A 14,191-nucleotide genomic window follows, 5' to 3' on the forward strand; every position below is an offset into this window, starting at 1 on the left:
AACAGTGTCATTGAAGCCAATTCCACTGATCTGTACACCTGCTAAAATGGCAAATTTGACGTTATGCATATGTCACCACTGTTTTTTAACCAGTCATCGGCTCAGCTCTGGCTTAAGGTGGTGGCAGGGATTGAATCTGGAACCTTAGGATCCTCAGGCATGAAAGTCTTGGCATAACCACTATGCTGTCTCCCAGCCCACCACAGTTTTTTAAGCAGTGGAGGATCCTGCCTGTAGGGGGAGTGACAGTATAGATAGTCCTTAGACACATGCAAATAGAAATGCCTTATGATTCAGCAATACCACTCCTGGGCATTTATCCAAAAGACATGAAAACACTAATTCAAACAGATCTGTGCACCCCCTCTGTTCATTACTGCACTATTCACAATAGCTAAAATATGGAAAAAGCCTCAATGCCCAGCAGCAGATGACTGGACAAGGAGTTTATGGGGTTTATTCAATAAGACACTACTCTGCTACCCCCCCCCCCAAAAGAGGAGATTACATTATTTGAAACAAAATGGATGAACCTGGAGGTGGTTATGTCATGTGAAATGAGTAGAGAGGTGGAGGACGAGTACTGGGCAGCTTAGCTCATGTGTGAAGTACAGATGACTCAAGCAAATACATCTAAAAAAACAAAATCAAAATCCAGAAGATCACCAAACCATCCCTTAGTGTTTGTGAGAGCTCTAGTGCTGATCGTGGCAGGGAAAGCAAGGAACTTTGGGAGCGGTAACTTACACACACCGTAGAGAGATGTGAAATTATACCCCTGAAATCATATAATTTTATAAAGCGCTATTAAATCACTTTTTAAAAGGGGGGAAGGGAGTAGAAGAGAGGGAGAAGGAAACAGAAAGAGGAGAAAGTTTGGAAAGAAAGCCTCCATGTGTTTTTAACTGGTGGAGATAACTACATTTCTCTTTATCTCTTGCCCCATCAGAGGGAAATTTTCCTATTGCAGTCTGGCCTAGTTGCCCAGTTCCTCTCTAGGAGAACTCCCATGTGCTAGAAATCTAGAGACTAGTGGGTCTGTGGCAGTGTGTGTTGGCTGGTGTGTGAACATGGTTTTTCTTACTTGCCAGTTTAGGGGAAGGTACTTCCCCAAGGCAGTTAAACAGGAGGGAGACAGTATTAACATTTATTTTCTCTTTGAACAACCTCAAACTTCAGACCAAAGCTACCATTATCTTTTTCCTCTAAAAACGCCTGTTTCCTGGTTCCATGCAATGAACAGAACAGCTTTACTCGTTTCAGGGTGCAGAAGGACTCTGTCTTCAGGCACCGTTGTGGTGACAGGGCTCCTCACCCTCCAGGAACCCTGGGTCTACGTGAAGGTGCTCCCTGTGAGTTCACGTGCCAGGCAGATACAGGACTTGGCTGTGGACTTCCTGTGTAGGGTGATTGAAGAAATGATGGAATAACTGAATCATAATGGGCAGTTCATTGTACTTGGTAACAGGATTGAACAAGAGAACTCTGATTTGGATACAGTCAGTGTTCAGTGGATGTAAGGATACTATCAATATGGGATGATCTCACTCACAGACAGAAGTTGAAAACAAGATCAGAAGAGAAAACACAAGTAGAACCTGGAGTTGGTGTATTGCACCAAAGTAAAAGACTCTGGGGTGGGTGAGGGGAACAGTGCAGGTCCAAAAAAGATGACAGAGGACCTAGTGGGGGTTGTATTGTTATGTGGAAAACTGAGAAATGTTATGCATGTACAAACTATTGTATTTATTATTGACTGTAAAACATTAATCCCCCCAATAAAGAAAAATATATATATATATATATATTGTGGTTGGCATCTGGGGCAATGTTCACATGTGGAATTGCTTAATACTTACAGTGATAAGTCAGGTGTTACTGTCTTGCCCACTTCCTAGATGAGGAAACCGTGGCACAAAGAGACCAGGGACTGTCCCTAGCTGAACTCTGGTTGATAAATGCTCAGCCCTTTGTCTTGACAATGACTAGGGATACAGAGAAGCTGACCCCATGTTGGTAGGTAAGTCAGATCATTTAGCTATCAAGTCAGGGGAAAGCAACTCAGATTTGCTGAATGGTGGTGGAACCAAGGTGATGGGATCTGTCAGTTTGGGGCACAGCTGCATCCAAGCTCCTTTCTCTCTTCTCCGTGTGCAGAGAGAGTGAATTCAGGCACTTCTGCATGTGCAACAGTATTCCCTAGAACCACACCCCAGTCGAATTTGTGTGTGCGTGTGTGTGTGTGTGTGTGTGTGTGTGTGTAGACATCATAGCACTGCTTCACCACCCATGAAACTCTCCTGTAGTGATCCAGGGGCTCCAACCCAGGGCCCTGCTCCACACACAGCAAAGCGTGTGCTGTACCAGGTGAGAATCTCCTGGGTCCTGCACCCTCTCTCTCCCCCTCTCCCTCTCCCTCTCCCTCTCCCTCTCCCTCTCCCTCTCCCTCTCCCTCTCCCTCTCCCTCTCCCTCTCCCTCTCCCTCTTTCTCTCTCTCTCCCTCTCTCTCTCCCTCTCCCTCTCTCTCCCTCTCCCTCTCCCTCTCCCTCTCTCCCTCTCCCTCTCTCTCCCTCTCCCTCTCTCTCTCCCTGTCTCTCTCTCCCTCTCCCTGTCTCTCTCTCTCCCTCTCCCTCTCCCTCTCCCTCTCTCCCTCTCCCTCTCTCCCTCTCCCTCTCTCCCTCTCCCTCTCCCTCTCCCTCTCCCTCTCTCTCCCCCTGTCTCTCTCTCCCTCTCCCTCTCCCTCTCTCTCTCCCTCTCCCTCTCCCTCTCTCTCCCCCTATCTCTCTCTCCATCTCCCTCTCCCTCTCCTTCTCTCTTTCTATCTACCTTTTCCACTACTACAGTCTGCTGATCTAGTTAAGCTAAGAATCACCAGATGCACATCCAAAAACTGGAGTACAGGTAGAGAAAGAAGAGTCCTCCTTCCTCAGAGTGCCTAGAATGGAGTCTTCTGGGCCCAGTGCTCTTCAGTCACCAAACGTCCCTAAATCAATCACCACCTCTGAATGGAAGAAAGCTCCAGATTGGCTTGGCCTGAACCGATGGCCCACCTTCAGATCTGGGCAAGAGGAAGAGATTGGGAGCTCCCTAAGCTGTGTGGACCAAGTATGTAGAGAGGAGAATCAAGGTGCTTTTTCCAAAGAAGACGATGTATGATGGGCAGACAGAAACAGTGGGAGTTGCCTGCCTCGGCCTCGGCCAGCAAGCTGGTCCACAGCAAACACCGTGCATATCTCACCCCTGGCTGAGGCAAGGGGATCTGTGTGCAGAGCAGACTGTGTGCTGACCCATTTTGCCCTCCAAGACTTGCTGAACAATGTCCTTTGAGAGATGTCAACAGCTTTAAATCCACGATCCCTGTGTAACTCCAGCAACTGAGCTGCTGGGTATTTTTACTTTTATTTTGATGTTTATTCCCTTGGTAACTATTAATGGAGTGCTCATGGTACGTAAGGATCTGGAAGCACAAGGTAAATCTACACCGTGGTTCTAGCCTACATTCCAGCCAGGGATCTGACATCCATTGTCATTAAATGTAAGTTTTGTTGACTCTGTAGATGATGCGAAGATTTTGCGTGTACTGGTGGATTTTCCTGTAACACCATCAATGAACTGCAAGTGATTTCGTGGTTGCTGCTGATTCTGTGATAGTCGAGTCATCTTCTGTTATCCATTGCTTATCTGCCCCTAGGAACAATCTGATCGTGAATGATGGAAACTTCTGCCTCTACTTCCAAGGATGGTGATACAATGTTACTCTTTTCATATCCTGGTAGAAATGAAAGCGATCTTCTGTAGGGATCCTCTATGAATCATTTGCTCTGGTCGGTGTGGGTGGGAATATGAATACTGCCTTCCTTCTCTTTCTGTATCTTTGCCACCTTTGATGTGAAATTTTAATTTTACTGGCTTAAATCATTTCTGCTGAGGTGCTCAACAACTTCCAGGTTTCTCTGCCTTTTTGAACATCGGTTTCTTTGCCCTGTGTTTCCCCCCCAATTATTCCAAATATAGCATAATGACCATGAAAGCAGGAAAAAAAATTTATATTCTTGAGTTGGGTTTTATATTCACAGCTTCCACTTAATACAGCTCTAGTTACTAGGTTCATTTCAATGTCATTTTCAAGGTGCCTGCCAGGATTAAAGTCGTTTCAATACACATTACTGTACATTTAGAGAACACGTTGTTTCATTTGATTTAACCACGGGGCTCGATAGCTGTGTTTATACATTCAAGTTCAAAGCTCCTAGCACTTATTTTTGAGCTGGGTTGCTGTGCCTTACTTAATATATTTATTAATCCGATGCTTATTGAATACCTATTGAATATATTCAGGAATTACCTTAGGCATCAGAGAGTCAGTAATCACAGGACAAGGCTCCAGCTCTTGGCGGCAGACGGGTACGACACACATTTAAAAGCAGCTTTGTATCCTCACCTGCTCTGAAGAGATGGGGAAGATACTGGGGCTGAGGACAGGAGGGATGTTCTCATATTCTTCGATTGGGGGTATAGGAGCCCGCATGGGAGGTTCCATAACAATGCTCAAATGCTGAAGATCGGGGCTGGTGCTTAAACAACAGAAGAGCACTTGTGGTCTGGAGGCTGTAAGCCCAAAGTCAAGCTGTCAGCAGGCTGGCTGCTCGGAAGCCTTTTTCCTGGCTCGTAGACAGCTGTCTCCTCACCCTGTGTCCACTTGGTCACCTCTGTGTGTGATCTGTCAAGGCTCCAGTCTTGTAAGGACTCCACATGAGAGGTCATCCTAGATAGTCCTCTTTTTAGTTTTAATTTTTGCTGGATCCAGAGCCTTACATATGCATGACCTTACTGCTCCAAGCCCCTTTTTTTGTATTCAAATAAAGGAGCAGGCAGAGAGACTAGGAGAGAGGGGGAAACATCACCACTGCAGAGCTTTCTCTGGGACTGGAGCGCCTCTCAGATGGTGCAGGGGCTCAACCTGGAATGTGAGCATGACAAAGCATGCTCCCTACCAGATGAGCTCGCTCCCCTACCCGACAAGCTCATTTTGACTTAATCACTTCTGTGAAGTCCTTATCTCCAGCTGTAGTCACATACTGAGCGATGATGGGCTAGAGCTTCAACATATGAACTGGGGTCCAGAGAAATAGTTCTCTGAGGGGGAGAAACATCAGAGAGGGAATAAGTCAGATGTGTAAGGTGAATCTCATGGTGGTGGGGGCACTTTCATGAGGGGGGCGCTGTTGGGGTAGTGAGTGCGCAGGCTCAAGGCTGGAGCTTCTCAGAGGCTACAGTGGGCAGAGTTCAGGGAGGAAAGTCAAGGTTACCTGGGTTCAGGTGGGGGCTGACTCATGGGGACAACTTGGAGGCCTGGGAAGGACTGAGTTTTCACCTGAATGGCTGAGAAAGTCAGAAGAGCTCTTTGAGCAACGCAGGGACATCATTTTGCATGGTTTTTATTTGTTAGTTTGTTTTGCCTCCAGGGTTATTGCTGGGTCTTGGTGCATTCACCACGAATCCTCTGCTCCTGGAGGCCATTTTTCCCATTTTTGTTGCACTTGTTGTTTTTATTGTTATTGTTCTATCTGTTGTTGTTGTTGAATAGGACAAAGAGAAATCGAGAGAGATGGGGAAGACAGAGAGGGGGAGAGAAAGATAGACACCTGAAGACTTGCTTCACCACTTGTGAAGCAACCCCCCTGCAGGTGGGGAACCGAGGGCTCGAACCGGGATCCTTACTCCAATTGTTGCTCTTTGTGCCATGTGCGCTTAACCCACTGCCCTACTGCCAGGCCACCTTTCACGTGTTTTTAAAGTGTAATATTCTGACCTACAAAATGGCTCACTTGGACACAATGCTTTGCCATGTGTGCAACTCAGGCTTGAGCCCAGATCCCACCATGTTGAAAGAAGCTTTGGTGCTATGCTCACTCTCTCTCTCTCTTTCCACCTTTATGCTCAAGTCCCTGGGCCCCACCTGCAGGGGAGAAAGCTTTGAAAGTGGTGAAGCAGTGTTGCAGGTGCCTCTCTGTCTCTCTCCCTCTTTATATCTCCTCCCCTCTCAATTTCTGACTATCTATATTCAATAAATAAAGATAAGTGAATTCTTTTAAATTATGTAAGAAAACAATATAATCATAGTAACAAGAAGAAAAGAATGGTGGTGAATAGAAAAGAAATATACCTCCTCAATGGCTTGGAAATCTTTCAAAACTGACAAGAAACAGTTTTAATATGACTGTGACAGCTTCTTCTGCCCCTGCAGAGTGAGAAAATGGACTAATCTATTCTGGCCATGTAATAAAGTCTATATCGGTGTGAATAAGGTGCTTCACAAAAGAATTGCTCCAACATGGACTTGGGAGCCCTGTGCTGAAAGCATGCTTAGAATGTTCCTCTGACAACTGTTCTCAGACGCCTACAGGAACCAAATATCCAGGACCACAGCCCGAGCATCACTGTCCCAACGCTGAAGAACTGAACTGGAAGCATGAAGAATGGCCCAACCAAGGCCTTCACTGTTCTAAGACTCTCCTTGATCACTGAATTGAAAGGATAGCACAGGAGTAAAGTGATGTGATTTCATTTTCTTTATAATTTTTAATATTTTATTTTATGTATTCAATTTTTGGATAGAGACTGAGAGAAACTAAGGAAGGGGAAGATAGACAGGAAGACAGAAAGAGAAAGAGAGACACCTGTAGCACTGTTTCACTACTCTTGAAGCTTCCCTCTGCAGGTGGGGACCAGGGGCTTGAACCTGGGTCTTCGCACAATGTAGCACCCTTGGTCCCTCATTTGCTTTAATAAGCAAAGTTAGAGATTGATAGCACAAGCATCAGCAGGCCACATTCCTGAGCAAGCAAACCAAAAACACAGAGCGTTACTATGGGTCTCTGCACTGAGTCTTCCTGGGAAGGGTGGCAAGTGTTATTAAGTTGTTAGAACAGCAAGGTTCTATGCATTTTCACTTTTAAGCCAGAGTGCTTTCACAGCTGAGCTGTAATGCTTTGAAAATGCCTACATAACAAGATCCAGACATGGACTTGAATCCCAAAAGGTAAATGGCCAACAGCATTTATCCACTCTTACCTTGCCTGAGCCATAAAAAGTCAGCACATTGTTGAGAAAGACAAGATGCCTACATCCAAAAGCTCCCTGGAAGCCAAGGCAGGAAGTAGGTGACTCCTTCCAGAAGGCAGACCTGGACAGGATGGGAAGGTGGTTGTATTTTCTAGAGAATACCAACATGAACTCCAGCCCCTTCTTAAGACAAGTTGAAAGAATAAAACCTAAATTCTTCTATTGATGGCACTGCTCAGCTGATGGTTGAACCTGAGGCCTGGCTGAGACCATGGAGCCCCGGGCAGGACAGTCTTTTTGCATATCCATTATGTTATCTCCCTCACCCTCTCTCCTCTTCCCCCCTCAATTTCTCTCAGTTCTATAAAGTAAAAAAATAAGTAAATTTTAAAGAAAGACAGACAGACAGACAGACTGGTGATTCCCAGGGGTAATGCTGAGAAGCCAACATCTGTGCTCCCCAGCGAGCTTGTCCATTCTGCTGCCTCAGGAGGGGAGAGCATGGAAGATTGTTCCCTCAACACCAACTGGAAGCTGCCACAGAGCCTCTGATCCAAACTGTGTCCCACCAACCCCCTGTCCCTCTGATGACTGGGGGCAGGGAGGGGGGCTGAGGGCACAGTCAAGCATACATTTTTTCAAGAGTCGTGAAAACACTCATTTGAAAGGAACATATGCACCCCCCCCCCTCGTAGCTGCTTGATTCACAATAGCTAAACTATGGAAGCAGCCTACATGCCCACTGACAGAGGACTGGATAAAGACGCTGTGGGACATACAGTCAAGGAGTGCTGCTGCTCTGTAAATTAAAAAGATGATATTGTGCCCATGGGGACAAATGGATGGAACTGGGGGGGGGGGGGGAGTGATGATGCTTAGTGAAGTTAGTAAGGAAGCAAAGGGCAACTGCCAGACGATCCCACTCGTGTGTGCAATATAGAGGATCGAAACACACTGGACTAAAAAATATATAGTCAACCCAACTCTAAGACCTTGGGAGAACTATGGAGGTTGTTATCATTGGGAGTGGTCACAGAACTTTGGTGGTTGGAGTGGTTATACCTCTATTATCTTGCAATCTTGTAAACCACTATGAAATCACTAATAAATAAACGAATAGAAACAAACAGACAGAAAAAGAGAGTTCCATAAAGATGAAAGCAAGTGTGAGCGAGGACTGGGAGGAGCCACAGAAGGTTTTTTGGAGAAAAGGAGAGTCCACAGTCACCGTGAGAACTGCATTGGGGCACCCGGCAGAGGGGGACAGACGGGGCAGGATCCACAGTGCTGAGACTTCACTGCAGTGAAGAGTCCCAGCACAAAAGGCTGCCTGTTGGTTACCCCAACGGGAAAGTGGGCCACAGTCATCAGCCACCCCTTCCCCTGCCCCCCATCCTGTTTGCTCCAGCTTCTTTCTGATGCTCTGCCCAGTTCCCTCACTCAGACTTACTCTCCATCAAGCTGTGTCGTGCTCTGGATCAGCCTCCTAATTAATACGTGCCAGGTTCCAGGAGCTGACAAGCTTTCAATACAGAGAAACAAATGCTCCAAGTTAGGAAGAAAAGCAGAACAAAATAAAGACAGCGGGGGGGGGGGGGGGGTGGGGGGCGGGGGGGGTGAGTGAACGGGCATCAGGGAACAGGCAAATTTTCAGAGACTTTTTGGAAGAGGGGAAACCTGATGTGTTAATTAGGAGTCTATTTCAGTCCTGTGACTGCTCAGAGGAAGGCAATAAAAGAGACAAAAGGGGCAGCAGTGGAGAGCCAAAGGGAGAGGGGCTGGTTTTCTCTGGGGTCTTGTGTGTGTCTGTAGTCTGGCGGCCCCTTAGGAGGGGGACCTGGCCTTTTGTGTTCTGAAAAGCAGAATAGAGAGCCTTGGTGTAAATAACAATGTGGTTTCTGCCCCCAGGATCCAATCCAACAGGAAGTGTTACAGCTTTACCAGCTCTGGCTCCAGCTGGTGGCAGCTATGGGTTTGGGCGAAGTTGTTCCACTCAAAGGATCTGTGTGATGCTGACATGAGCTGATATGGGGGTTAAAAGTAATAGGAGACACATCAAGGAGTTGAGGTGCTGAAGCCCCAGAGGAAAGGGGGCTTGTGGAGTCAACTTGGGGAGCTTGGAGCCAAGGCTCTGGAACTGTGCAGACACTTGGCAGCTTTAGGCTTGGACAGACCTTCCAGCTGAGGCTGCTGAGGGGGAGAGGAAACTCCACTCCCCTCTTCCTGGCTCTTCTAGAATAATTAAATTAACAGGCTGAGTAGGACAAAAGAAAAAGGAAGAATCCATTTAATGGCCAGTGGAGACTATGCTTGAATACATACTTTAACGTAAAAGGAAGAAGGCAGACTTCTATGCTGAGCTAGGGAATGAGGTATGTGTGTGGTAAGATGGGTAGGGGGGTGGCTGGGTTGACAGACAGACAGACAGATGATAGATAGTTGCTGAAGATAACCATCTGTAAATATCTCTACCTATCTGCATATACCTATACTTCTCTATCCTATCAGTTCTGTTTCCTTAGACAATCGATATAGAGTTATCTTCAGATTGATATAAACAGCTCTGTAATTTGCCCACATGCCTATATTCTATGAGGTAGAAATGGGATTGAGAGAAAGAAATTTATTTCATTTGTTCATCATGAGAGAGGCTAGAGAGAGCAGAGCATCACTCAGCAGAGCTGGGATTGAGCCTGATGCCTCGGGCATGTGCGTTGGTGCTCTGACTGACTGAGCTATCTCCTCGTGCCGTGAGACATTTATCTTATTCACCTTTTAAGTGATGTATTTCTTGATTACGAGAGAGAGAGTATTACATGAGACAGAGAGACGCACTGGGAGTTTGGCGTGCAGCCACCCGTTCCCTCGTTTGCTGGTTTCGTGTTTGAAGAGCAGATTTGCTTCCTTGTTCGCTTCTTGTTTATTTTTCTCTCTGGAGTCGTCAAGGTCTCCTCACAATGGTATCTCCACCTCTGGCTGTATTCTAAAGGCTGTAGATAAGAGGCAGGAGATTGCCACGGCGGCTTGAGGACAAAGGTCAGAAGGTCAAAATCCAGATTGCTCTCAGAGGCTCAGAGCAGGAAGGGTTGTGTCCAGGTAGACTGTCTCTCCGGAGGGGCTTGGATGATGTCCCCACAAAAGTTATATCCACACTAACTTTGTGACTTTGGAAATAAGGTCCTTGCTAAAGGAACAAAAGCCATTCTCCATCAAATGTTGACTTTTGCAGTCTGAACTCTGATGACTGGTGTCCTTAAGATCCAAGGGAACAGGAGACTTAGGACTCAGTCATAGGGACCCACAAGGGGGGAAGAAAGGCAGTCACGTGGAGGTGGAGCAGAGGGGGTGACGTGTCCATACCTTGAAGGACAGCAAGGAATGTCACTGGCAGCCAGAGGGAGATATGGAACAGTCTCCTCACAGCTTTCAGGAGGAACCAGTTGGAGTGAACCAGTTTTGAACTCCTGGCCTCCGGCCCTGTGAGCAAACAAGATTCTGTTGTAAGCACTGGATTTGTGGCTACCCCAGGAAGCCACTACAGCCTCTATATCTTGGGCTTTCTCTTCGATTTTGTTCTCCTTTCCTGACTTACCTGGTGGGCCATCTGGGTGTCTTTTATCAGGCCTAAAAAGCAAAGTGTTGGTGAATGGAGTCCAGTTCCTGCACAAGAATGTCACTGGTTTTATTTATTTGTTTTGCTTGCTTTTCCAGACTGAGAACTACATGGTGGAGATGATTTATATACCTATCTCTATCTCTATTTATATCTATGTCTATATCTATCTGTGTTCTAGAGTCCCCTATGTTTAAAATTCCAAACTGATACAAGCAGCTTAGGACTGTTAAGCAAATCTGCAATAGTGATTTTATAGCTTACAAGGTATTTAGAACAAAGCCTGTCAGAATCTTCAAAATAGCAATAGACCCAGGGCTTCATCTGCTCATGGGACCAGTTTTAAAGTCACTTCCACTGAAGAGAACACTGGGAGCTGATGGGGGCCATGCCCAAATGATTAAGACTCATCTCTCCTCTTTGGCCAGACTGTTACAGCTGCTGATAACAGCTGGGGAGATGCCCATAGTAGCAGTGTGTGCACTACACAGAGAATCCCATTCTAAATAAAAATCAATTTCACTCACAAACACTATATTTTAGAAGAGCTCTTTAGATCTGCTCGGCTATTTTCCTGTTCTGTAGGAGCACTACATGAAGTGAAATCTTACTGTGTTTATCCTTTCTTTCATTATTAAACCAACAGGGAAAAAAATAAGGCATGCCACACTTTCTAAGAAAAGTCTAGAGGGAAGGCGAGATGTACGAGATGTACGTAGCGTCTACTGTGTGAGCTTTCCTCCCATATGATCACAGGGACCTGTAAGAACCAGTCACAGAGGGCTTGGCAGTGACACACCCAGCTTAGTGCACACAAGACTGTGCAAGGGCCTAGGTTCAAGCCCCCAGTCCCTACTAGCAGTGAAGCAGGTCTGCAAGTGTCTCTCTTTTTCTCTTCCTATCTACCCTTCCCCTCTCAAATTTCTTTGTCCTACTAAATAAGCAAATAAATATTTTTTAAATAACTTAAAAGAAGAATTAAACATAAGTTGTTGTGGAAGCAGGACTAGAGTCTGAGTCTGAGTCTGAGTAACCATTTTTCAAATTGGTGCTTTAAGTGACAGAATCCCAAGTGACTTAAATTTCACATGTTTATTTGATTTTGGTTTGGGGAAATGTTCTGTTATGCCAACATCTTTTATTTTTCTTCAACTGTCACTCATTTTGAATACAATTTAAAAGCTGTACTAATTGTGGTTTAGAGCCACTAGAAGTGGAGGAAGGAAGATGACAGGAGGGAAATGATAGCATTCACACCACAGATGGACCTTGGGTGATTTCTGTAGTTTCTCCCATGAACTGGGTCTCTGTGGGGGAGTGGCAAGACACCACAGACCTGAGGTCCGAGTTCCAGCCTTCCAGAAGTGCATAGTCCAACAGAAGCTGGTGGGTGTGTGCTGGGAACTGCCAGGAGGGTACCCAACCTCAACTGAGGAAACACTTCAGAGCTGGCGCCATCCCAGTGAAAACCTACCTCAGTGATCTGTCAGGATTGGAGGTTGAGAAAGGAGGGTGAAAGGGACTGAGGGAACCATATATGCAAAGGCTGATAGCCTTGGAGATCTTTGAAAATTCTAAGAAATTAAAAAGCAGAGTGAATAGGAAAATGGCCGCTTGAGAGGGGGACGTTTTTTGAGAGAGAAAGTAGCTGGATGATAGAGGCCTAGCATGCCAGCCCAGGATATACCATGTGGTTTTTATCTTTTCTTTTCCTTCTTTCCATCCTTCCTTCCTTTTTTCTTTTCTCTCTCTCCCTCTCCCTCTCTCTCTCTTTCTCTTTCTTTCACCTCTTTCTCTTTTTCTTTTTTGATATACCACATTGCAGTTTGGTAGCATTCATGGTGCTTCCATGTGATGCCAAGGTTCAGCCCAGGCACTTAAGCAAGATAAGGCACATGCCTTAGTGGGTGAGCTAATCTCTGACCCTAGAAATACACTCATTTTCTTGAGGTATGTGGGAGATTCAGGAATATTTTCAGCAACTTGCCCTATGTGACCATATTAGATTGCAACAGTCAGGGTGGCCTGAAAAAAAGAGAGGGGAAAGGCAAAAGTAAGACAAACAAAATAAAGCTCAATTATTCCAGTCTGTGGAGCAAAACACACTACCTAGAATGACATTGTCCACTTTTATTAAGAAGAAGGCAGACCGTGGAGTTAATAGAACACATGTTTTCCAAAGCCTTGTAAACACAGAAACTGTTCTCACACTGTTATTCTAACTCTAGTACATGAAGACAGTGAAGCCATAAGACAAGAACAGTAGCTTCTTTGCTTACTCTGAAAACATTATGTGATTAAACTACTTGGCATTAAGAGAAACCATCTTTCACTTCATATACTTGGAACAGCCAGGCCTAATGAAGGGTAATGTTTGAACATTCCCCAACCCAGTTCCCTCAGTTGAGGGTGTGAAGCAACTTGTTATTTTGAGCAATTTAGACAGATATTGGCATATACAAGCACGTACCTTCTTTGAGCCAGCCCCTTATATAGCCTCATTTATCCCTGCAGGTAATGAACTGCTATAAATGCAGAATTGGATGTAACTGCAGGTTCTGTGTGTGTGCACATGTAGTCAGACCCATAAGAAGTAAACACACTTGCTAGGAACAATGGCCACCTTACACTTCACCTGCTTCTTGTGGATTATTTCTGCCCTCAACTCCAAATGAATAAAAATACAGCATGTTTCCTAACTCATCAAACAAGCATCAAAGGTGCAAACACGGGAAGCAACTACACAGACACGTGTTGGAGAAATAGCTCACCCTCCCCCGCCTGCTGGCAGGCTGCAGAATGCTAGTGTCAGTTATCTGCTAAGTAACAAATCACCACAGACTTAGTGACTCGAGACTATGCCCATTTTTGATCTCACAATTCCTATGGGTCAGAGATATGGGTGTGGTTTGATTGGGTCCTTGGCAGTACAGTCTCTTGTAGGCTGCAGTCAAGGTATTAATTAAGAGATATGGGTGTGGTTTGATTGGGTCCTTGGCTGTACAGTCTCTTGCAGGCTGCAGTCAAGGTGTTAATTAATTAGGGCTGGTGTCTCCTCTGAAAGCTCAGATGGGAAAGGACCCTCTTTACAAACTCCTTTGAGCCAGTTCAGGTCCTGGAGGGCTGTCAGACAGGGGCTCTCAGATCCTTGCTGGCTACGGGTTGGCCGTCTCCCTGGGCCTCTTACCACATGAACCTCTTCAATATGGCCATTTCAAAGCACTCAGTGCAAAATACTTGGGAGTTTACTAGCAAATGAAGGAAGGCATGGTATTATACAACACAAACACAGGAGACAGTGATAGGATGGGAGCAGGGGGCAGAACTCTCCTGAGCACCTCTGTCTCTGACGTTTCTTCGTGTCCTCCATCGATCGACACAGATACGGAACCCCAAACTTCCTTTGTCTCTTCAGTGGCTGCTTCCAATTCTCAGCGACCGGAAGCTAACTGCAGAGGCTGCTCTGGCAGCCGTACTAACTATAGCTCCTACTATTTCCCTTGTTATTTCAAT

Source organism: Erinaceus europaeus, chromosome 22 (assembly GCF_950295315.1).
Source record: "Erinaceus europaeus chromosome 22, mEriEur2.1, whole genome shotgun sequence".
Classification (NCBI taxonomy): Eukaryota; Metazoa; Chordata; class Mammalia; order Eulipotyphla; family Erinaceidae; genus Erinaceus; species Erinaceus europaeus.